General features: G+C 45.6%; 1 long non-coding RNA gene across 3 annotated transcripts; it reads left to right on the forward strand.

The window, feature by feature from the left end:
* Window positions 1-1440: 1440 nt before the first annotated feature.
* On the forward strand, window positions 1441-22522 carry LOC128338847 (uncharacterized). 3 transcript variants are annotated; one of them, XR_008312712.1, is made up of 12 exons: window positions 1442-3492; window positions 4023-4757; window positions 5285-6019; window positions 6546-7280; window positions 7807-8541; window positions 9068-9802; window positions 10330-11064; window positions 11591-12325; window positions 12851-13585; window positions 14104-14838; window positions 15357-19172; window positions 19291-22522. It is a non-coding gene; the product is annotated as an uncharacterized LOC128338847 (long non-coding RNA). The 3 variants fall into 3 exon arrangements; XR_008312711.1 differs by having other exon boundaries at window positions 1441-3492; window positions 9068-11064; XR_008312713.1 differs by having other exon boundaries at window positions 1441-3492; window positions 9068-11064; window positions 15357-18550.
* Window positions 22523-23264: the final 742 nt, after the last annotated feature.

Raw genomic sequence — 23264 nt, forward strand, 5'->3', positions numbered from 1 at the left:
GTGCTGCCCATCAAAATCCCCCTCCCCGTTTTGATCGGCTGCTATGGAGACCTCACGCGGGAGATACGTCTCTATAACAAAACCGAGAGTGGGAGGGGGCGTAAAAAGAAGGAGCGTTATGATAGGCTCGAAGCCCAGCCAATCTTCGGAGTGCGTCATACGATTGGCCGAGAACTAGGGCATTCTTTACAGTGTGTTTTGGTTGACGTAATGAGAGCCGGGATTTGTTCAAGGCTGAAGGGGGGGGGCAGTTTCTGAGCATGCGCAGAGTAGCTCGGGGCTGGCCATGCGTAAACAGCACGTGGGTGCATGACAGCCCCGTGGAAAACAGTATATAAATAAGTAAATGAGTGCAAAGTTACAGGATATGATTGAATCAGTGGAAAATATAGGGACTTTCTTCCCAGTGCTCAGACCATCCTTTTCTTATCCCAGTCAAGAGTTGATTCTGGTGCAGATGCGGTGGGGGGCGCGGGTGGAAAATGCCGGAAGAACCTGCATGTCGACATCCCGTGTTCCATGCCTCTCTTGGCAATTAGTATTCATTCTACAGAGAAGCGGTTCCCAACCTTACAAGTTCAGATGCTGTTCGGCTACTACAACTCCCATCACCCCCTGCCTCAATGCGTGATGGGAGTTGGAGTCCATCAGCATCTGGGGACTCAAGGATGGGAACCCCTTCGCTCTGGAGAGAGTGAAGCCCAGTGTTCGATGTCTAACCTGAATCGGGGAGATTAAAGCATTGTCTTTGGAGGAAAGCTTAGGACAGGGAAGGAAGAAGAAATTTTGTATTCCTCTGACCCAACGGATACATACTGTTACCCCGATTTTACCCCTCCCTCCCCACCCTTCTTCGCAGGTGCTCGGTGCAGCAGCTGGCATGCTTCTTCCGCAACACAGACAACAACCCCGTGAGGCCCTGATGGTTCCTAACCGGGTGGGGGGGGGCTCTCCAGTTAGCTATAAATTACATGCTGATGCCGCTTCTTTGCATTTAAAAACCACTCCCAGAAGCCCTCCCTCCCCGGCGCACTCCCGGGGGCTGTTCTGCTTCTCATTCGCTGCTGGGCAGGGCTGCAGAGTTGGCCAGGCTGTCGAAATCTCCACCGAGGCTTCAGGGCGAACCACCGGGCATGCGCGGCTTTTGAGGGACATGCGCAGTCGCGCAAAGGAAAAAAAAGCCTCCCCTCTGGAATTCGGGCGGGATTTTCCCGCTCCTCCCATTCCCCCCGCCCGCTCCTCAGAGCGCAGCCCGCTGCTCTCATTGGCTGGAAGGGTGACAGCACCTAACCTCGTCCTGCCCGCGTTAGGCATGCCCGCGTTAGGCATGCACCTAACCTCGTCCTGCCCGCGTTAACATTAAGTGCCGTGCGGCTTTGAGGGGCATGCGCAGTCGCGCGAAAGAAAAAAAAATCCTCTCTGGAATTTGGGCTGGCTTTCCCCGCTCCTCCCATTCCCCCCGCCCGCTCCTCAGAGCGCAGCCCGCTGCTCTCATTGGCTGGAAGGGTGACAGCTGCGGTCGCTGATTGGCTGGGTGTTCGCCAGCTGGATCCGCCTCCCGCAGCTGAGGCGAAGCGCCTAATTTGAGCCGGGAAATCTCCTGAGGCGAGGCTGGGAGGGCAGCAGCGGGAAGGGGGCTCTCAGCCCCACATGCCCCAGCCCCGACCCCCACCGCTGGGGGAGAGCAGCGAAGCCGCAGCCCCAGACAGCCACCGACAGCAGGGAAAGCCCTCAACCTTGCCCTCTATCTCGCGAAAGGAAGGGAAGGAGGAATTCTCTGAGGGAAGGTTTTCCCTCACCAGAAGGAGGAGAATTGAGAATTCATCTCTGAGGGGAGGCTGTCTTCAAGACACTCTTCAAGGAAGGGCTCTATGTTCAGCCCTGGGCTTTACCTCACCAGAAGGAGGAGAATTGAGAATTCATCTCTGAGGGGAGGCTGTCTTCAAGACACACTTCAAGGAAGGGCTCTATGCAGAGCCTTGGGCTTTTTACCTCACCAGAAGGAGGATAATTGAGAATTCATCTCTGAGGGGAGGCTGTCTTCAAGACACTCTTCAAGGAAGGGCTCTATGCAGAGCCTTGGGCTTTTTACCTCACCAGAAGGAGGATAATTGAGAATTCATCTCTGAGGGGAGGCTGTCTTCAAGACACACTGCAAGGAAGGGCTCTATGCTCGGCTTTGGTCTTTACCTCACCAGAATAATAATTGTCAATCTGCCTCAGGAAAAGGAGGAAACCACTTAAGCCATGCTACTCTGCTAGGATATTGCTTTAAAGAAATTCTTTGTGGGAGAATGGCAGGAATATGGTCTTCAAGACCCATTCCAAAAACTAGTTTCTGAGGGGAAGTGGAGTTTCTGAGTGGGGAGTTCATCTCTCTGCTTGGGCTTCATCCTGCCAAAAGAACTCAAACAAACCCCCTCTGAGGATGCTGCAGCCGTGCTGACGTGTACAGAAGCCCGGCCACCTCACTGCCCACATTTATAGCATTTTGTCTGCAGAGGGCAAAACGCGACAGATTCTCCCCGTCCTCAGAACACTGGGGCGCCACAGTCTTCTGCATCACGGTGAAAACCTGTCCACTATTAGAGCGTTCTTTCTCTCTGCATACAAATGCTATAAATGTGGACAGCACAAGGCCGGACTTCTGAGCGCAACGGCACAGGGGCTGCAGCAGAGAATTCCATGAGGCCAGGGGCTGTGTAACTACAGACTGGCCAATTTAGTCTGAGAAAACTGGGTGTGACTGAGTTTTTTTAAATTCTCCTGACAGTTGTGTAAGGCAGCATAATTCCTAACATAGTGGCTGGCTTGTATGGAACACCCTCCATGCGCTTTAGAAGCTTGAGGCTTCTAGATATTTGCAACACCTTTCTGAGGCAACATAGTCTCCAGTTTTCCAGCAGGCATGTATGGAACATGCTTCATGCATGTTAGAAGCTCCAGGCTTCTTAAAATGCTGGCTCTGAGCAGGAAATTAGAAAGACAATAAACACAATGCAGTATAATTGTATATTATACAATTGATGGAACAGAACAACATGCTTCATGCATGTTAGAAGCTTCAGGCTTCTTGATTCTCCAGACAACTCTACATACACTCTAAGATGGTGGCAGCCTTTAATGGAATATGCTAGTGTGGTGTAGTAGTTAGAGTGCTGGACTATGGACCGGGGAGACCTGAGTTCAAATCCCCAATCAGCCATGATACTTTCTGGGTGACTCTGGGCCAGTCATTTCTCCCTCAGCCTAGACACAGGGTTGTTGTGAAAGAGAAACTTAAGTATGTAGTACACTGCTCTGGGCTCCTTGGAGGAAGAGCGGGATATCAATTTAATAATAATGATGATAATGCGTGTTAAATTCTCTCCTCTCGACAACGCTACGTGGCAAATTTGTCAAGAAGAAACAGAGTCGGCCCATGTGTCAATGACCTCCGTGCCTGAGTGGTGCTTTCAGATCATTTTTCCTCCCAGAAGGCCAGTGTGGCAGGTAAGGATCAGAGACACACAGAATGGACCAACAAAAAACTCTAGGGAGAGGAGATAAACCTGTCTTCCTTGGAGGCCTGTAAGCAGAGACTTAAAGACCCTAGTTCTCAGCCTAGCTTTGAAAGATATTTCGTTCTCATGTCCTCTATTTTTAATTGCCATTTTAATCTATTATTGATCAGTTTTTGATTTCAACATTTTTAATTTTTTAAAAAAATGTAAACTGCCCTGAGCCACCTTTGGAAGGGCAGCATATAAATCCAATGAATATATTAATCACCTCTCGGGGGGAGGGGGGATCCCTAGCTGAATCACTGCATTTAGTGATGAGGTTTTTCATGAGAAGACTGAAGAATGTATTCCTAAAATGTCTATTCGATATATATTATACATTAATAGTCACAAGGTCATATAAACATGAGACAAGTATGAAGAATCCACCCCCCCCGAAATCTATTAGGTACTCCTTGTGCAAAATGTCCTATTGCCCTCAGTTCAAAATGAATGACACGGCCTGTTCTCTTCCAACAGCTTCCAAGAAAGAACGCAAGGAGAGCACGTCATACGAGCCAAGAAGAAATTGAAAGTCCCCAACCTCCCGCATGAGAAACCAAACCAGGACCTGTGTCGAAGCTTCAGGTTTCTTTATTGTCCCAAGAATATCAATGAGAATAGTTCTCTAGGCAGCACACAACACAACATTACACAACATGTAATCGAAACACATAGAACACAACAAACATATCACATCACACAACAGCAGCTGTGGCAGGCAGCATCGCCTCTAAGGTGGTGACTGCTGTTCATGGGACATGCTTCATGCATGTTACAAGCTACAGTTGGATTAGGCAAGAAGCGGCAGAATGGGCAGACATTTCCCTAGGACCTTCATGTGCAGTGTTCACGTTCAAATGCCTTTATTACGGGCTTTGACCATCCAACTAGAAAGACAATAGACGCTATGAACAACGCAATAGAATGGCATATTATATCCTCCGTGGAACAGAACAACATGCTTCATGCGTGTTAGAAGCTTCACGCTTCTTGATTCTCCCTCCCAACAGCTCTTTGTTAGGCTACATACACTCTAGGATGGTGGCAGCCTTTAATGGAATACGCTTCATGCATGTTCCATTCTGTCCTCTCGACAACGCTTCGTGGCAAATCTGGCAAGAAGAAACAGAGTCGGCCCATGTGTCTCAATGACCTCCGTGCCCGAGCGGTGCTTTCGGACCATTTTCTCCTCCCACAAGGCCAGCGTGGCAGGTAAGGCTCAGAGTGCAGCAACAAAAAGAACACTCCAGGTATAGGAGATAACCTGTCTTCCTTGGAGGCCTGGCAGCAGAGCCTGAAAGACCCTAGTTCTCAGCCTAGCTTTGAAAGATATTTCGTTCTGGTGTCCTCTACTTTTTAATTGTCATTTTTTGCCTACTATTGATTAGTTTTTCATTTCAACATTTTTAATTATTTTAAAAAATGTAAACCGCCCTGAGCCACCTTTGGAAGGGTGGCATATAAATCCAATGAATATATTAATCACCTCTCGGGGGGAGGGGGGATCCCTAGCTGAATCACTGCATTTAGTGATGAGGTTCTTCATGAGAAGACTGAAGAATGTATTCCTAAAATGTCTATTTGATATATATTATACATTAATAGTCACAAGGTCATATAAACATGAGACAAGCATGAAGAATCCACCCCCCCCCCGAAATCTATTAGGTACTCCTTGTGCAAAATGTCCTATTGCCCTCAGTTCAAAATGAATGACACGGGCTGTTCTCTTCCAACAGCTTCCAAGAAAGAACGCAAGGAGAGCACGTCATACGAGCCAAGAAGAAATTGAAAGTCCCCAACCTCCCGCATGAGAAACCAAACCAGGACCTGTGTCGAAGCTTCAGGCTTCTTTCTTGTCCCAAGAATATCAATGAGAATAGTTCTCTAGGCAGCACACAACACAACATTCCACAACATGTAATCGAAACACATAGAACACAACAAACATATCACATCACACAACAGCAGCTGTGGCAGGCAGCATCGCCTCTAAGGTGGTGACTGCTATTCATGGGACATGCTTCATGCATGTTACAAGCTACAGTTGGATTAGGCAAGAAGCGGCAGAATGGGCAGACATTTCCCTAGGACCCTCATGTGCAGTGTTCACGTTCAAATGCCTTTATTACGGGCTTTGACCATCCAACTAGAAAGACAATAGACGCTATGAAGAAGGCAATAGAATGGCATATTATATCCTCCGTGGAACAGAACAACACGCTTCATGCGTGTTAGAAGCTTCAGGCTTCTTGATTCTCCCTCCCAACAGCTCTTTGTTAGGCTACATACACTCTAGGATGGTGGCAGCCTTTAATGGAATACGCTTCATGCATGTTCCATTCTGTCCTCTCGACAACGCTTCGTGGCAAATCTGGCAAGAAGAAACAGAGTCGGCCCAAGTGTCCCAATGACCTCCGTGCCCGAGTGGTGCTTTCGGACCATTTTCTCCTCCCACAAGGCCAGCGTGGCAGGTAAGGCTCAGACTGCACCAAGAAAAAGAACTCTCCAGGTATAGGAGATAACCTGTCTTCCTTGGAGGCCTGTCAGCAGAGCCTTAAAGGCCCTAGTTCTTAGCCTAGCTTTGAAAGATATTTCATTCTGATGTGTTCTACTTTTTAATTGTAATTTTTATCTACTATTGATTAGTTTTTGATTTCAACATTTTTAATTTTTTAAAAAAATGTAAACCGCCCTGAGCCACCTTTGGAAGGGCGGCATATAAATCCAATGAATATATTAATCACCTGGCGGGGGGAGGGGTGATCCCTAGCTGAATCACTGCATTTAGTGATGAGGTTTTTCATGAGAAGACTGAAGAATGTATTCCTAAAATGTCTATTCGAAATATATTATACATTATTAGTCACAAGGTCATATAAACATGAAACAAGCATGAAGAATTCCCCCCCCCCCGGAAATCTATTAGGTACTCCTTGTGCAAAGTGTCCTATTGCCCTCAGTTCAAAATGAATGACACGGCCTGTTCTCTTCCAACAGCTTCCAAGAAAGAACGCAAGGAGAACACGTCATACGAGCCAAGAAGAAATTGAAAGTCCCCAACCTCCCGCATGAGAAACCAAACCAGGACCTGTGTCGAAGCTTCAGGCTTCTTTCTTGTCCCAAGAATATCAATGAGAATAGTTCTCTAGGCAGCACACAACACAACATTCCACAACATGTAATCGAAACACATAGAACACAACAAACATATCACATCACACAACAGCAGCTGTGGCAGGCAGCATCGCCTCTAAGGTGGTGACTGCTGTTCATGGGACATGCTTCATGCATGTTACAAGCTACAGTTGGATTAGGCAAGAAGCAGCAGAATGGGCAGACATTTCCCTAGGACCCTCATGTGCAGTGTTCACGTTCAAATGCCTTTATTACGGGCTTTGACCATCCAACTAGAAAGACAATAGACGCTATGAAGAAGGCAATAGAATGGCATATTATATCCTCCGTGGAACAGAACAACACGCTTCATGCGTGTTAGAAGCTTCACGCTTCTTGATTCTCCCTCCCAACAGCTCTTTGTTAGGCTACATACACTCTAGGATGGTGGCAGCCTTTAATGGAATACGCTTCATGCATGTTCCATTCTGTCCTCTCGACAACGCTTCGTGGCAAATCTGGCAAGAAGAAACAGAGTCGGCCCAAGTGTCCCAATGACCTCCGTGCCCGAGTGGTGCTTTCGGACCATTTTCTCCTCCCACAAGGCCAGCGTGGCAGGTAAGGCTCAGACTGCACCAAGAAAAAGAACTCTCCAGGTATAGGAGATAACCTGTCTTCCTTGGAGGCCTGTCAGCAGAGCCTTAAAGGCCCTAGTTCTTAGCCTAGCTTTGAAAGATATTTCATTCTGATGTGTTCTACTTTTTAATTGTAATTTTTATCTACTATTGATTAGTTTTTGATTTCAACATTTTTAATTTTTTTAAAAAATGTAAACCGCCCTGAGCCACCTTTGGAAGGGCGGCATATAAATCCAATGAATATATTAATCACCTGGCGGGGGGAGGGGTGATCCCTAGCTGAATCACTGCATTTAGTGATGAGGTTTTTCATGAGAAGACTGAAGAATGTATTCCTAAAATGTCTATTCGAAATATATTATACATTATTAGTCACAAGGTCATATAAACATGAAACAAGCATGAAGAATCCCCCCCCCCCCGGAAATCTATTAGGTACTCCTTGTGCAAAGTGTCCTATTGCCCTCAGTTCAAAATGAATGACACGGCCTGTTCTCTTCCAACAGCTTCCAAGAAAGAACGCAAGGAGAACACGTCATACGAGCCAAGAAGAAATTGAAAGTCCCCAACCTCCCGCATGAGAAACCAAACCAGGACCTGTGTCGAAGCTTCAGGCTTCTTTCTTGTCCCAAGAATATCAATGAGAATAGTTCTCTAGGCAGCACACAACACAACATTCCACAACATGTAATCGAAACACATAGAACACAACAAACATATCACATCACACAACAGCAGCTGTGGCAGGCAGCATCGCCTCTAAGGTGGTGACTGCTGTTCATGGGACATGCTTCATGCATGTTACAAGCTACAGTTGGATTAGGCAAGAAGCAGCAGAATGGGCAGACATTTCCCTAGGACCCTCATGTGCAGTGTTCACGTTCAAATGCCTTTATTACGGGCTTTGACCATCCAACTAGAAAGACAATAGACGCTATGAAGAAGGCAATAGAATGGCATATTATATCCTCCGTGGAACAGAACAACACGCTTCATGCGTGTTAGAAGCTTCACGCTTCTTGATTCTCCCTCCCAACAGCTCTTTGTTAGGCTACATACACTCTAGGATGGTGGCAGCCTTTAATGGAATACGCTTCATGCATGTTCCATTCTGTCCTCTCGACAACGCTTCGTGGCAAATCTGGCAAGAAGAAACAGAGTCGGCCCAAGTGTCCCAATGACCTCCGTGCCCGAGTGGTGCTTTCGGACCATTTTCTCCTCCCACAAGGCCAGCGTGGCAGGTAAGGCTCAGACTGCACCAAGAAAAAGAACTCTCCAGGTATAGGAGATAACCTGTCTTCCTTGGAGGCCTGTCAGCAGAGCCTTAAAGGCCCTAGTTCTTAGCCTAGCTTTGAAAGATATTTCATTCTGATGTGTTCTACTTTTTAATTGTAATTTTTATCTACTATTGATTAGTTTTTGATTTCAACATTTTTAATTTTTTTAAAAAATGTAAACCGCCCTGAGCCACCTTTGGAAGGGCGGCATATAAATCCAATGAATATATTAATCACCTGGCGGGGGGAGGGGTGATCCCTAGCTGAATCACTGCATTTAGTGATGAGGTTTTTCATGAGAAGACTGAAGAATGTATTCCTAAAATGTCTATTCGAAATATATTATACATTATTAGTCACAAGGTCATATAAACATGAAACAAGCATGAAGAATCCCCCCCCCCCCGGAAATCTATTAGGTACTCCTTGTGCAAAGTGTCCTATTGCCCTCAGTTCAAAATGAATGACACGGCCTGTTCTCTTCCAACAGCTTCCAAGAAAGAACGCAAGGAGAACACGTCATACGAGCCAAGAAGAAATTGAAAGTCCCCAACCTCCCGCATGAGAAACCAAACCAGGACCTGTGTCGAAGCTTCAGGCTTCTTTCTTGTCCCAAGAATATCAATGAGAATAGTTCTCTAGGCAGCACACAACACAACATTCCACAACATGTAATCGAAACACATAGAACACAACAAACATATCACATCACACAACAGCAGCTGTGGCAGGCAGCATCGCCTCTAAGGTGGTGACTGCTGTTCATGGGACATGCTTCATGCATGTTACAAGCTACAGTTGGATTAGGCAAGAAGCAGCAGAATGGGCAGACATTTCCCTAGGACCCTCATGTGCAGTGTTCACGTTCAAATGCCTTTATTACGGGCTTTGACCATCCAACTAGAAAGACAATAGACGCTATGAAGAAGGCAATAGAATGGCATATTATATCCTCCGTGGAACAGAACAACACGCTTCATGCGTGTTAGAAGCTTCACGCTTCTTGATTCTCCCTCCCAACAGCTCTTTGTTAGGCTACATACACTCTAGGATGGTGGCAGCCTTTAATGGAATACGCTTCATGCATGTTCCATTCTGTCCTCTCGACAACGCTTCGTGGCAAATCTGGCAAGAAGAAACAGAGTCGGCCCAAGTGTCCCAATGACCTCCGTGCCCGAGTGGTGCTTTCGGACCATTTTCTCCTCCCACAAGGCCAGCGTGGCAGGTAAGGCTCAGACTGCACCAAGAAAAAGAACTCTCCAGGTATAGGAGATAACCTGTCTTCCTTGGAGGCCTGTCAGCAGAGCCTGAAAGACCCTAGTTCTCAGCCTAGCTTTGAAAGATATTTCGTTCTGGTGTCCTCTACTTTTTAATTGTCATTTTTTGCCTACTATTGATTAGTTTTTGATTTCAACATTTTTAATTATTTTAAAAAATGTAAACCGCCCTGAGCCACCTTTGGAAGGGTGGCATATAAATCCAATGAATATATTAATCACCTGGCGGGGTCAGGGGGGATCCCTAGCTGAATCACTGCATTTAGTGATGAGGTTCTTCATGAGAAGACTGAAGAATGTATTCCTAAAATGTCTATTTGATATATATTATACATTAATAGTCACAAGGTCATATAAACATGAGACAAGCATGAAGAATCCCCCCCCCCCCCGAAATCTATTAGGTACTCCTTGTGCAAAATGTCCTATTGCCCTCAGTTCAGAATGAATGACACGGCCTGTTCTCTTCCAACAGCTTCCAAGAAAGAACGCAAGGAGAGCACGTCATACGAGCCAAGAAGAAATTGAAAGTCCCCAACCTCCCGCATGAGAAACCAAACCAGGGCCTGTGTCGAAGCTTCAGGCTTCTTTCTTGTCCCAAGAATATCAATGAGAATAGTTCTCTAGGCAGCACACAACACAACATTCCACAACATGTAATCGAAACACATAGAACACAACAAACATATCACATCACACAACAGCAGCTGTGGCAGGCAGCATCGCCTCTAAGGTGGTGACTGCTGTTCATGGGACATGCTTCATGCATGTTACAAGCTACAGTTGGATTAGGCAAGAAGCGGCAGAATGGGCAGACATTTCCCTAGGACCCTCATGTGCAGTGTTCACGTTCAAATGCCTTTATTACGGGCTTTGACCATCCAACTAGAAAGACAATAGACGCTATGAAGAAGGCAATAGAATGGCATATTATATCCTCCGTGGAACAGAACAACACGCTTCATGCGTGTTAGAAGCTTCAGGCTTCTTGATTCTCCCTCCCAACAGCTCTTTGTTAGGCTACATACACTCTAGGATGGTGGCAGCCTTTAATGGAATACGCTTCATGCATGTTCCATTCTGTCCTCTCGACAACGCTTCGTGGCAAATCTGGCAAGAAGAAACAGAGTCGGCCCAAGTGTCCCAATGACCTCCGTGCCCGAGTGGTGCTTTCGGACCATTTTCTCCTCCCACAAGGCCAGCGTGGCAGGTAAGGCTCAGACTGCACCAAGAAAAAGAACTCTCCAGGTATAGGAGATAACCTGTCTTCCTTGGAGGCCTGTCAGCAGAGCCTTAAAGGCCCTAGTTCTTAGCCTAGCTTTGAAAGATATTTCATTCTGATGTGTTCTACTTTTTAATTGTAATTTTTATCTACTATTGATTAGTTTTTGATTTCAACATTTTTAATTTTTTAAAAAAATGTAAACCGCCCTGAGCCACCTTTGGAAGGGCGGCATATAAATCCAATGAATATATTAATCACCTGGCGGGGGGAGGGGTGATCCCTAGCTGAATCACTGCATTTAGTGATGAGGTTTTTCATGAGAAGACTGAAGAATGTATTCCTAAAATGTCTATTCGAAATATATTATACATTAATAGTCACAAGGTCATATAAACATGAGACAAGTATGAAGAATCCACACCCCCCCCGAAATCTATTAGGTACTCCTTGTGCAAAATGTCCTATTGCCCTCAGTTCAAAATGAATGACACGGCCTGTTCTCTTCCAACAGCTTCCAAGAAAGAACGCAAGGAGAGCACGTCATACGAGCCAAGAAGAAATTGAAAGTCCCCAACCTCCCGCATGAGAAACCAAACCAGGACCTGTGTCGAAGCTTCAGGTTTCTTTATTGTCCCAAGAATATCAATGAGAATAGTTCTCTAGGCAGCACACAACACAACATTACACAACATGTAATCGAAACACATAGAACACAACAAACATATCACATCACACAACAGCAGCTGTGGCAGGCAGCATCGCCTCTAAGGTGGTGACTGCTGTTCATGGGACATGCTTCATGCATGTTACAAGCTACAGTTGGATTAGGCAAGAAGCGGCAGAATGGGCAGACATTTCCCTAGGACCTTCATGTGCAGTGTTCACGTTCAAATGCCTTTATTACGGGCTTTGACCATCCAACTAGAAAGACAATAGACGCTATGAACAACGCAATAGAATGGCATATTATATCCTCCGTGGAACAGAACAACATGCTTCATGCGTGTTAGAAGCTTCACGCTTCTTGATTCTCCCTCCCAACAGCTCTTTGTTAGGCTACATACACTCTAGGATGGTGGCAGCCTTTAATGGAATACGCTTCATGCATGTTCCATTCTGTCCTCTCGACAACGCTTCGTGGCAAATCTGGCAAGAAGAAACAGAGTCGGCCCATGTGTCTCTATGACCTCCGTGCCCGAGCGGTGCTTTCGGACCATTTTCTCCTCCCACAAGGCCAGCGTGGCAGGTAAGGCTCAGAGTGCAGCAACAAAAAGAACACTCCAGGTATAGGAGATAACCTGTCTTCCTTGGAGGCCTGGCAGCAGAGCCTGAAAGACCCTAGTTCTCAGCCTAGCTTTGAAAGATATTTCGTTCTGGTGTCCTCTACTTTTTAATTGTCATTTTTTGCCTACTATTGATTAGTTTTTGATTTCAACATTTTTAATTATTTTAAAAAATGTAAACCGCCCTGAGCCACCTTTGGAAGGGCGGCATATAAATCCAATGAATATATTAATCACCTGGCGGGGTCAGGGGGGATCCCTAGCTGAATCACTGCATTTAGTGATGAGGTTCTTCATGAGAAGACTGAAGAATGTATTCCTAAAATGTCTATTTGATATATATTATACATTAATAGTCACAAGGTCATATAAACATGAGACAAGCATGAAGAATCCCCCCCCCCCGAAATCTATTAGGTACTCATTGTGCAAAATGTCGTATTGCCCTCAGTTCAGAATGAATGACACGGCCTGTTCTCTTCCAACAGCTTCCAAGAAAGAACGCAAGGAGAGCACGTCATACGAGCCAAGAAGAAATTGAAAGTCCCCAACCTCCCGCATGAGAAACCAAACCAGGGCCTGTGTCGAAGCTTCAGGCTTCTTTCTTGTCCCAAGAATATCAATGAGAATAGTTCTCTAGGCAGCACACAACACAACATTACACAACATGTAATCGAAACACATAGAACACAACAAACATATCACATCACACAACAGCAGCTGTGGCAGGCAGCATCGCCTCTAAGGTGGTGACTGCTGTTCATGGGACATGCTTCATGCATGTTACAAGCTACAGTTGGATTAGGCAAGAAGCGGCAGAATGGGCAGACATTTCCCTAGGACCCTCATGTGCAGTGTTCACGTTCAAATGCCTTTATTACGGGCTTTGACCATCCAACTAGAAAGACAATAGACGCTATGAAGAAGGCAATAGAATGGCATATTATATCCTCCGTGGAACAGAACAACACGCTTCATGCGTGTTAGAAGCTTCAGGCTTCTTGATTCTCCCTCCCAACAGCTCTTTGTTAGGCTACATACACTCTAGGATGGTGGCAGCCTTTAATGGAATACGCTTCATGCATGTTCCATTCTGTCCTCTCGACAACGCTTCGTGGCAAATCTGGCAAGAAGAAACAGAGTCGGCCCAAGTGTCCCAATGACCTCCGTGCCCGAGTGGTGCTTTCGGACCATTTTCTCCTCCCACAAGGCCAGCGTGGCAGGTAAGGCTCAGAGTGGACCAAGAAAAAGAACTCTCCAGGTATAGGAGATAACCTGTCTTCCTTGGAGGCCTGTCAGCAGAGCCTTAAAGGCCCTAGTTCTTAGCCTAGCTTTGAAAGATATTTTGTTCTGATGTTCTCTACTTTTTAATTGTAATTTTTATCTACTATTGATTAGTTTTTGATTTCAACATTTTTAATTTTTTAAAAAAAATGTAAACCGCCCTGAGCCACCTTTGGAAGGGCGGCATATAAATCCAATGAATATATTAATCACCTGGCGGGGGGGATCCCTAGCTGAATCACTGCATTTAGTGATGAGGTTCTTCATGAGAGGACTGAAGAAAGTATTCCTAAAATGTCTATTTGATATATATTATACATTAATAGTCACAAGGTCATATAAACATGAGACAAGCATGAAGAATCCCCCCCCCCGAAATCTATTAGGTACTCCTTGTGCAAAATGTCCTATTACCCTCAGTTCAAAATGAATGACACGGCCTGTTCTCTTCCAACAGCTTCCAAGAAAGAACGCAAGGAGAGCACGTCATACGAGCCAAGAAGAAATTGAAAGTCCCCAACCTCCCGCATGAGAAACCAAACCAGGGCCTGTGTCGAAGCTTCAGGCTTCTTTCTTGTCCCAAGAATATCAATGAGAATAGTTCTCTAGGCAGCACATAACACAACATTCCACAACATGTAATCGAAACACATAGAACACAACAAACATATCACATCACACAATAGCAGCTGTGGCAGGCAGCATCGCCTCTAAGGTGGTGACTGCTGTTCATGGGACATGCTTCATGCATGTTACAAGCTACAGTTGGATTAGGCAAGAAGCGGCAGAATGGGCAGACATTTCCCTAGGACCTTCATGTGCAGTGTTCACGTTCAAATGCCTTTATTACGGGCTTTGACCATCCAACTAGAAAGACAATAGACGCTATGAAGAAGGCAATAGAATGGCATATTATATCCTCCGTGGAACAGAACAACACGCTTCATGCGTGTTAGAAGCTTCACGCTTCTTGATTCTCCCTCCCAACAGCTCTTTGTTAGGCTACATACACTCTAGGATGGTGGCAGCCTTTAATGGAATACGCTTCATGCATGTTCCATTCTGTCCTCTCGACAACGCTTCGTGGCAAATCTGGCAAGAAGAAACAGAGTCGGCCCAAGTGTCTCAATGACCTCCATGCCCCAGTGGTGCTTTCGGACCATTTTCTCCTCCCACAAGGCCAGCGTGGCAGGTAAGGCTCAGAGTGCAGCAAGAAAAAGAACTCTCCAGGTATAGGAGATAACCTGTCTTCCTTGGAGGCCTGGCAGCAGAGCCTGAAAGACCCTAGTTCTCAGCCTAGCTTTGAAAGATATTTCGTTCTGGTGTCCTCTACTTTTTAATTGTAATTTTTATCTACTATTGATTAGTTTTTGATTTCAACATTTTTAATTTTTTTGAAAAATGTAAACCGCCCTGAGCCACTTTTGGAAGGGCGGCATATAAATCCAATGAATATATTAATCACCTGGCAGGGGGGATCCCTAGCTGAATCACTGCATTTAGTGATGAGGTTCTTCATGAGAGGACTGAAGAATGTATTCCTAAAATGTCTATTCGATATATATTATACATTAATAGTCACAAGGTCATATAAACATGAGACAAGCATGAAGAATCCCCCCCCCCCGAAATCTATTAGGTACTCCTTGTGCAAAATGTCCTATTACCCTCAGTTCAAAATGAATGACACGGCCTGTTCTCTTCCAACAGCTTCCAAGAAAGAACGCAAGGAGAGCACGTCATACGAGCCAAGAAGAAATTGAAAGTCCCCAACCTCCCGCATGAGAAACCAAACCAGGGCCTGTGTCGAAGCTTCAGGCTTCTTTCTTGTCCCAAGAATATCAATAAGAATAGTTCTCTAGGCAGCACACAACACAACATTACACAACATGTAATCGAAACACATAGAACACAACAAACATATCACATCACACAACAGCAGCTGTGGCAGGCAGCATCGCCTCTAAGGTGGTGACTGCTGTTCATGGGACATGCTTCATGCATGTTACAAGCTACAGTTGGATTAGGCAAGAAGCAGCAGAATGGGCAGACATTTCCCTAGGACCTTCATGTGGAGTGTTCACGTTCAAATGCCTTTACTACGGGCTTTGACCATCCAACTAGAAAGACAATAGACGCTATGAACAACGCAATAGAATGGCATATTATATCCTCCGTGGAACAGAACAACACGCTTCATGCGTGTTAGAAGCTTCAGGCTTCTTGATTCTCCCTCCCAACAGCTCTTTGTTAGGCTACATACACTCTAGGATGGTGGCAGCCTTTAATGGAATACGCTTCATGCATGTTCCATTCTGTCCTCTCGACAACGCTTCGTGGCAAATCTGGCAAGAAGAAACAGAGTCGGCCCAAGTGTCTCAATGACCTCCGTGCCCGAGTGGTGTTTTCGGACCATTTTCTCCTCCCACACGGCCAGCGTGGCAGGTAAGGCTCAGACTGCACCAAGAAAAAGAACTCTCCAGGTATAGGAGATAACCTGTCTTCCTTGGAGGCCTGTCAGCAGAGCCTGAAAGACCCTAGTTCTCAGCCTAGCTTTTAAAGATATTTCGTCCTGATGTCCTCTACTTTTTAATTGTCATTTTTATCTACTATTGATTAGTTTTTGATTTCAACATTTTTAATTATTTTAAAAAATGTAAACCGCCCTGAGCCACCTTTGGAAGGGCGGCATATAAATCCAATGAATATATTAATCACCTGTCGGGGTCAGGGGGGATCCCTAGCTGAACAATGCAATAGAATGGCATATTATACCATTGAGGGAACAGAACAACATGCTTCATGCGTGTTAGAAGCTTCAGGCTTCTTGATTCTCCCAACAACTCTACATACACTCTCAGATGGTAGCAGCCTTTAATGGAACACGCTACATGCATGTTCCATTCTGTACTCTCGACAACGCTTCGTGGCAAATCTGGCAAGAAGAAACAGAGTCGGCCCATGTGTCTCAATGAGCTCCGTGCCCGAGTGGTGCTTTCGGACCATTTTCTCCTCCCAGAAGGCAAGCGTGGCAGGTAAGGCTCAGAGTGGACCAAGAAAAAGAACTCTCCAGGTATATGAGATAACCTTTCTTCCCAGGAGGTCTGTTTGCAGAGCCTTAAAGTCCCTAGTTCTTAGCCTAGCTTTTATAGATATTCAGTTCTGATGTGCTCTAGTTTTCCATTGTAATTTTATTCTGCTTTTCATTGGGTTTTGATTTCTACTGTTTTGCTTTTTCAGCCCCCCCGACCCCCTTCTGGCCAGAGTTCTACGCAGGATACGCCTACTGTGGGCTGACGTCTTGCTCATTACTCTGTTTTTTCCCAGGAGGCCGTGGTTTCCTGAACTGCTTCATCTGTCACCATAACCTCCTTGGGAGTCACCCACAGATTACGATCTTCTCTCCCAAGGCCCAGTGCACCATCCAAACCCTCCTTGGTTACTTCTAACCATCTGGAGGCTGAGCGGCCTCTGGTAGGCCAGCACGGGTACTCTAGGAGCGTACTTAAAAACCATGCTAGCATCCTGCAGAGTGTCTACAGAGAGAATCTACCAGTATTCTTTGAGGACCTTTTTATGTTTGATGGCCCGTCACTCCATTCCCCGGGGCACTGCGACCTTGCGACATCCCCTACAATTCCTACAGGAGGGCCTAGATAAGGGTCTATGACCAAATACCCTTAAGAGGCAAGCGGCTTCTTTGTTTACCCTGGTATCCCGTGGGTCTGCTCAGATCACCCTGTCCCAACCCCAGGTGCCTTTCGGCTGTCTCCACCAACAGCTCATCGGTTCCCCACGTGGGATTTGCATACCGTCCTCCGTGCCCTTCGGTCTCCCCCGTTTGAAAAAGTTAAAAGCGTTCCTATTAGAGTTTTATCGTTCAAGTTGGCTTTCCTTGTGGCGGTGACATCCGCCAGGCACGTTTCTGAGTTAAGGGCTTTGTTGGTCAACAAGGCATTCGGCATCTTCCTAAAAGACTCTGTGAGACCGATCCCTGATCCATTCATACGCCCTAAGTGCCGTCGACTTCTCACCTCTCACAGGACGTTTTCCTTCCTTCGTTTTGTCCCAAACCGTCTCACCCTAGAGAAAGACAGTGGCACAAACTAGATGTCCGGTGCTGCCTTAAGGCTTATATTAAGAGGTCAGCTTCCTTTAGGGTGTTGGGCACCACGTTCGTTTCCTTTCACCCACGAGCTAGGGGGATGGCTGTTTCGTCTGCAACAATCGCTAGATGGTTAAAGGCCTGTATTGTTATGGCTTATGAGGCGCAACATCTTAGGTCACCCGCTCGCATCCTCGCACATTCAACAAGGACAGCAGCAACTTTGGCGGCCTTCTCAACGAATGCAACTGTGGAAGAGAGATGCAGAGCTGCTCCCTGAGCCTCTCTGTCTACTTTTACAAGGCACTAGAAGATAGATGGTGATGCTTCTGCCCGTTCCTCCTTTGGTAGGAGGGTCTTGCAGCAGGTACTTCCTCGACAATAGGCCAGAGCGCTCCCGGCCGAGTTGGGCAGCTGTGGTATGTCCCATGGAGAAGTCCCTGGCAGCTCAGCAACTGAGGATGGAGCATTGGTTCACTTACCATGAAGGCTGCTTCTGGCTGCTGAGATGCCAGGGAGGACATCTCGGCCCACCCTGCTAATTCCGGCGCGCTGGCCTGATACCGACGAGATCTCCGCAGCACTAATCCAGCACCAGTTCGGGGTCCATCCTGTTCTGGGTGCCTTTTTTTTCCTCTGTACTGATCCTGTCGTGTTTCTGATGTCTGTGTTCTTCTGCTATCTCGGGTAGGCGTGTCTTCTTTTCTTAACCATTTAGTTTCTGTCCTGCCTTGGAGCTCCTGAGATGGAGAACCCATAGAGATGTCCCGGGCCTCAGCAACCAGAAGAAGCCTTCACGGTAAGTGAACCAATGCTCCGTTTTTCTTTTTTTATTTTAATGTAAACCGAGTCTGAGCCACCTTTGGAAGGGCGGTATATAAATCAAATAAATAAATAAGCGACCAGTGGGGGAATCCCTAGCTGAATCACTGCATTTAGTGATGAGGTTTTTCATAAGATGACTGAAGGATATATTCCCAAAATGTTTCTTCAATATATATTATACATTAATAGTCACAAGGTCATAAACGCATGAAACAACCATGAAGAATATTCTCAGCTGCTGTGGGAAGACATCTCGTGTGGGTTATCATCTCGAGCTCGCTCCAGAGAGGCAGGACTATGTAAATAAGCTACCAAGCCTATAAAAGACATCTCGACCCACCTGGGACATCCAGGCTTCTGGGACTTGTTTTTTTCCTATTCTGATAACTGTATTAATTACAGCTTGTACTTCTTCCTTTCTAGAAGCTTAGCTTGCCTACTTAAACCAGGAGGGATTAGGGGTTAGCCTCTCCTCCTGAGGCTTTTATAGGCTTGGTAGCTTATTTACATACATAGTCCTGCCTCTCTGGAGCGAGCTTGGGATGATAACCCACACGAGATGTCTTCCACAACAGCAGCTAGAAGAAGTCTTCATGGTGAGTGACCAATGCTCCTCTTCCCCCCCCCCCCAGGAATCTATAATGCACTCCCTGGGCAAAATGTGATATTGCTCTCATTTCAGAATGAATGGCATGACCTGTTCTCTTCCAACAGCTTTCAAGAAACAACGAAAGGAGACGGTGTCATACAAGCCAAGACTATCCAATTAGAAATTAAGGCTCAGAGACAGAGTCTGGACCAAATAAAGAGAAAACAAAGCAAGATTTTAAAAAAACAAACTCTTGGAGTTTAGGAGGTAATTTAACAGACACCATGCCTTGTTGTAGCAATGCTTGTTTTCTTTCATGAGGCTCTTCAGCAGAGGACTGAAGAATACATGCAAAATATGTATAGTTATGGCTGACAACCAGACTAAGTTCCTCAATAGTATGGCGTTCCCCTCAGGAGTTACTTTAAAGAGCTACTCCATTTCAATAGGGCTTCCATTGTGTAACTCTGTGTGGATGTCTGTCAGTATTCATTGTGCTTTGATTTTTGCCATTTAATCAACGTGAAACAGCTTTGAAGAGTGTTTTGATACCACATGAGATGTGGTATTGTGCACACTTAAAAAAAAGACTTCTTCTCTTCCAACAGTTTTCAAGAAAGAGCAGAAGAAGCAAGAACACAGAAGACAAGCCAATCTGTTCCCATCTCTTTTGTGAAGTCGCACTCACCAGAGAACTTTAAAAAATTTGTTTCCTCTAGTTGGGACACAATTGTGGAAAGTGTATTGCCCAGGAAATCTCAGATGTAATCTAGCCCACCTCTCATCTTGTTACAGAAAAATGCAATATTGTTCAAACTTCAGAATAAATTACTTATTCTTTCTCAACAGAGTTCAAGAAAGAGCAAAAGAAGCAGTGACGCAGAAGACAAACGCTATCTTGATCCCTTTTCTGAGGAGGCACTTCATCAGGGAACTAGAGGATATATAGAAAACTGAAATATTGAATATAATAATTTATTACATACTGTTTGTCACAAGAGAATATAAAAATGAAACAACTGTGAAGAGTGTATTACCCAGGAAATCTTTGGTGGAATCCTTAGCAAACTGCTCCTGTCTTAACATAAAAATGCAATGTTGCACAAAGTAAATGATGTAACTTGTTCGTTCTTTCCCAACAGATTTCAAGAAAGAACAAAAAGAGGCAACGAACTGTACACAAGCACTGGAAGCAAAACTGCGCTACTAGTTTCGGTGGTGTTTTCAGATAAGTCTCGAGAGGCTTCAAGTGTGAGTTTCTTTTGCTTTTGGCCCTGCCAGGTAGGTTAGATGGGATTGTTCTGGACTGTCTTGAAGGGTTTATGCCTTAGAGACAGAGAACTTAAGTGAATGTTCTTTCTTTCTTTCTTTCTTTCCTTCCCATCCAACATAGAGCTGCTCGGGGCGATTTGCAAAGACCTCCTCTATTAAATGAAAAACCAAAAACCATCCACTACTAAATTCCAAAACACACACACAAAAACCCCACTATTAAAACAAACACCCTACTAAATGCAACAAAACCCACTACTAAATGAAAACCACAACTAAATGCAACCCCCTCCCCCACTAATAAATGCAGAAAAAACCCACAACTCACTACTAAATGCAATAAAATGAAATAAAACAGCAGGTAAAAAAGACCAAAAAAATAGCTTTCATAACTAAGCACTGATTAAAATGGGAAACCAATTACAACCAGTGTTACATGCTTCTTTAAAAAGGAGAGTTTTCAAATTCTTTTTAAAAATGTATTAAAGCAGGGCGATTGACTTGTATGGAAATCTAGACTGCAGCCTGTATTTAACTGAGCTATGCATTTGTTGATGTTGGTCCAGGCAATGTTTGTTCTGTATTTGACTAACAATTGATTACTCCAAGTCGTTCCTTTAAAAAAAATAAATTTAGAGTGTTCTAAACTTGGATTGGAGAAAAAAATGGGATTTTTCTTTGTGGACATTTCCTGACATGGCTGCTTTGGGTGAGTATTTGTTCAGTGAAAAATCGGTGATGTTTGAAACTAACACAAATATTTAACACTTAACACATGTGCTAAGGATATTAAAAAATGTTCTATTTTTCATTTTGATACATGAATTATTTCAAAAGATGAAAGAGTTAAACATTAGCATGCCCTTAGATTTTCTTTCCCCCCAGCAGGTTGATCTATATTTACTGCTATGTGGATTGTGGGCAAACCTCTAGCTAGGAGGCTATTGGAAGAAATTCCGAGTTACACAACTGGCTAACGTCAAAGAGGTGGGTATTATGATTAGTCCGTGTGTGCGCGTGTTCTTTCTTTCAGATTTTCTTTTTCCCTAGCAGGTTGATTTTTAAGCACTGCCGTATAGATTGTGGTGAATCCCAACCAGGAGGAGATCTCATGAAATCAGTAATGTGTTAAACAAACAAATGAATAAGTATATACTGCATTTCGACAAAAGTTCCCAAAGTGGTTTACAGAGAGAAAACAATGGAAAACTAATAAGATGGATCCCTGTCCCCAAAGGGCTCACAGTCAAAATGGCTAATGTCAAAGAGGTACGTATAAACCCATTTTTTGGTTTTATTTTTGTACAGATCTTTTTCTCCAGCAGGTTGATTTGTCTGTACCGCTCAGTGTTCCGTCTAAGCTGTGTGTGTGTGTGCACGCACTCACACATTTTTTTGATGTCCGGTCAGTTAATTTTAGATCCCGCTCAGGTTGAATCTGGCAGGCCGCATTCTGAATACACGTGTGCACACACTGCCTGGATACTGCCACCCAGAACAAAACTCATTCCACACAAAGAGGAAAAAGATTAGAGAGAACTCTGGTACCGCTTTGTGGAGAAATCTCTCTATCAGTATTCTAAGGAATCAGACTTGTCTAAAAATGGCTAACGTCAAAGAGGTATGTATTAAGTCTTATTTAGACTGAGTTTATTTCTGCATAAGGAGGATGACTCTGTTTAAATGTGTCCCTTTTGCAGCTTTTCCACTCAAGAGACCTGAGCAGACCTGTTGGATGCTGTCGCAACTTGGATGTCGGGACACAGGAGCTGAAGTCCTACTACAGTCCGGGCGAAGTGCTGGTAATCTCTCCCCTGCAGCCTCCAAAGAAAGGGGAGAGCTGGAAGAAAAGGATTCCCTGCCAGGAAGGAGCGGCTGTGATGCTGATGCTCAGTTCCGTCCCTTGTTATAGCCTCTGTATGGTTGTTGGGGGGGGGGGTGTGGGGGGGTGTTTTTTCTTTATGTGAGCAATCCTGTGCATTCAATACCTCTGTCAAACGTTTGTGTGGAACCCGGGTTCTTTTTGGTTTTGTATTGTATTTTAAAGGTCTGGGGAACGAGTGTCCCAGTAAAGAACTCCTCTCACCCCAGCATCTCAGCCTCTTCTGTCCTGACCTTGCTAAGCTGCTGCTGCCTACTGTGGTTTCGGAGAGAGGGCAACTCTCTGACGCGACGCAAGACCAGAGAGGCCGTCTCCTCCTGGCCCGTCGGCTGCTCCAGAGACCGCAATCCATGGCAGGTGTTGGTGCCGCCGGCACAGGGCGGTGGGGAGGAATTGGACTGAAAAACAAAAGCAAAGCGGAGGGCCTACTAGTTAAAGAGCAGCAGCTCCTGTTGGCTGTTTCCTGTCTGAGAGAAGCAGCATTGGCGTGGAGTGCTTGAAATCCCTCTTCAGAACCAACCTGAAAGGGGGCAGAATCCCTCAGAGCCCCCCCCCCCCCCCGCCGTCCTTAAAGTTGCAAAATGGGAGAACAGCCCCCCACCCCCGGACCCCCACCCCCCAACAGAGCTGCCAGCCAGCCTCGCTCTGCCTGGGGAATCCAAGGCATTCTGCTCCCTCTTCCTGGCCAAGTGAGCTCCCTGTCGGCACCTTCTCCTCCAGCCCCCAAGATCCCAGCGCTGCTGCAGTGGGGACACGGTCAGCCTCTCACCCGCAGCCCTCCACCCTGTCACAGGGGGCTCCTTTTCCAGAAAGGCCTTGACTGCCTTGGCGGATCGGTGCCCTCCTCCTTCCTGGCTCCCCGAGTCGTGGCCTGCAGGTGTCTGGATCCTAGGCAAGCGACCAATGCCTCCGAGATCCCCCCTGGTCCCCCTGCCTTGCACGCAG

The sequence above is a fragment of the Hemicordylus capensis genome, chromosome 17, assembly GCF_027244095.1.
Source record: "Hemicordylus capensis ecotype Gifberg chromosome 17, rHemCap1.1.pri, whole genome shotgun sequence".
In the NCBI taxonomy this organism is placed as follows: domain Eukaryota; kingdom Metazoa; phylum Chordata; class Lepidosauria; order Squamata; family Cordylidae; genus Hemicordylus; species Hemicordylus capensis.